Here is a 3,275-nt window from a genome sequence, read left to right on the forward strand (position 1 = left end):
CTCCTTGTTCTTTCTCTCTCAGCTTTTCTCTCCTGAAAGGAATATCACGATAAGTGAGTTCTTCTTTGATGTGTTCATGCACACCCCTCCTAAAGGCTGACTTGAGAGCACTGCCATCCCAAGTGGTTTCAAGTGCCAAGGTGCGAAACTCGATGGCAAACTGTGCCACAGTTTTATTGCCCTGGTGGAGGTCCAGGAGAGAAAATTCTGCAGCAGATGTACGGCCAGAAGTCCCAAACACAGAAGATAATGCAGAGATGAAATCATCAGCATCAAGCATCATGCAGGAGTGTAGCTTTCTGTTCCAAAAGGGGAGAGACCCAGGCTAGGGCCTTGTCTTTCAGTAAGGAAATAATAAAAGTGACCCTTGACTGGTGAGACTGAAAGGTGTGAGAATCATTGCGGAAGTGCAGCCTGCATTGGTTAAGAAAACCCCTGCAATCAGTAGTAAATTCATACTTGTCAGGCAAAGGTTTCCGGGGTATACTTCCAGAAGCAGAGGAAGAAGTCGCAGTACTAGGAGTAGGGACTGGCGTTGAGACAACAGGAGCGGTATTCCTCGCTGTAACTAGTAAGGAGAGTTGATCGGTAATAGCCTCTAGCTTGGAATCCATATTCTGCAACTGTGTGGTATGGGTTCCCAACATCTGTCCCTGAAGATAAACAGCTCGTACCACCTTATCTGGCTCCATGGCCCAAGTATAATGTAATGCTCGTGAGATAGTCCTCTATCAGACCGAACTCGGCCAGTAGTCTTATTATCCCGGCGTCGAGCCGGAATGATAGGGAATATCCCAGAGCAGAGAAAGTTAGTAAGATGAGGAAGGCGGCACTCACCACAGGCACGACAGAGCAGTCTAAGGCAAACCACTAGAATGGTCAGGCAGGGAGGCAGGGTTTGGCAACAATAAAGCAGTCCAAAACAACAGGGGTTAATAAGCAGAGTAGTCAGACAGGCAGGGTTCAGCAGCAGCAGTAATAAATCCAGCAATTTAGGGGTTAAACAGGCAGAGTAGTCAGACAGGCAGGGTTCAGCAGCAGTAATCAATCCAGCAATTTAGGAGTTAAACAGACAGAGTAGCCAGACAGGCAGGGTTCATACACGAATAGGCTAATTGAAGCAACAATCTATCACACCCAGGAGCACACAAAGTAACACCTATACTTGGGCAGTGATAGATCGTTGTGACAGGACTTATATAGGCACATGATTCAATCCACAGGCGTCCGGAATGGCATCAGGGAGAGAGGAGCTTGTGGCGATGACATTAGCGCCGCACGCATCCGGACCCGACACAACCCATGGCAATGAGCAGGGAAGGAGACACTGTGCCCCTGGCAACGGCTAGAGCGGCACGGCGTGACATGTATTGTATTGAGCACCTTGGGTTAGTGTGTATGACACAGAGTGGAAGCTTTACCATTTTTGAAAATGCAGAGCTTCACCAACTAGCACATCATGGCAGCCCACGGCAGAATGCTATATTGCTGTGAGGTGACGTTTCCACCTCTTAGCCAATAGCCATGCTGGCGCCATACCAGATAGCTAGCACGTTATTGGCTAAGATTGCCTCACAGCAAAATAGCGTTCTGCTATGGGCTGCCTGAGGCGCTCAGCGCGGTGAACGCTTCAGACAAATAAAGGAACTTTCAGCATAAAGTATTTATACTTCATGACTGAAAGTCCCCTTTATTTGTTCCACTGGTAAATCCTAGTGTTTCACAAACGCTAAGATCTACCATCACTTTAAGAATCCCAAGTACACAAATTAGACTTTTTTGTGCTGTAACCTGTCTGGTTATGTCTCAAAATTATGCATATCAAATATACTGAAATTATAAATCAGCATAATTTTCAAAGCCCCTGAATAAATGGGCAAAAAAAAAAAATCACCTTTATGAAGCTTCAGTTTTGGACATCATGCACTGGTTTTCAATAATGCTTTAGAGACGTTTGACTACTAGAGTATAATTTATTATGATTTGCAATCTAAACAAAAATTTAGCATGTGTAAAAACGTAAACACTGAAAAGGTTGTGCAAACAACAAAGATATGCCATTTTCAAAAATCACAAAACCGGTTTTCAAGAGGCCGTCTGCAAACCTTTTGATATTATTGCTATGTATTTGTAAAGGGTTAAAATTTACCTTGAATTTAAAAACTGAAAGCTATGTCAAAATGTGTCTCTGCTGATCTTCTACAATGCATCTAACTGCTACCACTGTTCCGTCTAGCACATTGCAGATGTCCCTGGAACACTTAACTTTCACTGCATAGCGGGTGGAATCAATAAACACTGTCATATATTTATTATCAAGGCAAATAGTTACTACTAATCTAGATCAAATAATATTTTAACTGAATTGTTTAGAACCGCTTTTGGGTTGTTGTAGTGATTGTCCAATAATTTGCTGACCAGGAAAATAAAAACATTTTTGTCTCCCCCTATTTCTCGTACACACATGGTATATTACAAACAGGAAGTAAGGAGGGGTATTAGTGATGTAGCTGCTGCAAGAAGTTAGTGGCAGTGCATTTACACAGTCTGACTGGTTAATGCTATGAGCTGATCTGTGTCTGTGATCGCTACTACAGGTAAATAGTGACATGCAGTCATGTCAGTAACATACTTTTTATACTGCTTATCTACCTGTACACTGGTGCTGGGTTATGAGATAATGAACTTCTCTACTATTCACGTCATCAATGCAAAAGTCTTAATAAAAAATATAAAAGTACTGTATTCCCTCTTTTCTAATTGAGAGAACTCTCCATTTCTTTTTTTTTATTATTAAGATTTTATTAAAGGCTCTGCACCAGATAAAGGGTATGTTTTTAGATTAGTTTTGCTAGATTGCAGTAATAAGTTAACTGTTTTTTGAAAATAGTTTATTAACCAAATTCAATGGCTTTTTACACTTTTGTTATAAATTACATAAAGCCTAATACATGTACAGTACAATAAAATATATAATACAAATGATGTACCTGTATGTACTGAAACCTTTTACCTGTAATTTACCATTCTGATTACAGTACTGTACCTGTACTATCTTTCTGAAGATGCTATAAAAAAGATTTATCGTGAGGGTGATGCTTCATAAACCTTCTCAACAAAACTAGAGTTGGCGGATGAAAATCACTCTGGATTCGTTCTACTGGGGTGATGACAATCCCTACTCTCATACATGGTTGTGTGAGGGTAGGAGGGCGATATTGCACAAGTGATCGCTTGTGCAATGATAAATATGGGGAACACATTCGCCCAAGATG

General features: G+C 41.3%; 1 protein-coding gene across 1 annotated transcript in view; it reads left to right on the plus strand.

Annotated features, from left to right (window-relative positions):
- Window positions 1-2,493: 2,493 nt before the first annotated feature.
- ZSWIM7 (zinc finger SWIM-type containing 7) overlaps window positions 2,494-3,275 on the plus strand; it is a 413,683-nt gene continuing 412,901 nt past the window's right edge. Inside the window, exon 1 of the mRNA XM_053706119.1 lies at window positions 2,494-2,597. The gene's annotated coding sequence lies outside the window, so the exon portion shown is untranslated. The remainder of the gene's footprint in view (window positions 2,598-3,275) is intronic.

The sequence above is a fragment of the Bombina bombina genome, chromosome 3 (genome assembly GCF_027579735.1).
Source record: "Bombina bombina isolate aBomBom1 chromosome 3, aBomBom1.pri, whole genome shotgun sequence".
Taxonomy (NCBI): Eukaryota; Metazoa; Chordata; class Amphibia; order Anura; family Bombinatoridae; genus Bombina; species Bombina bombina.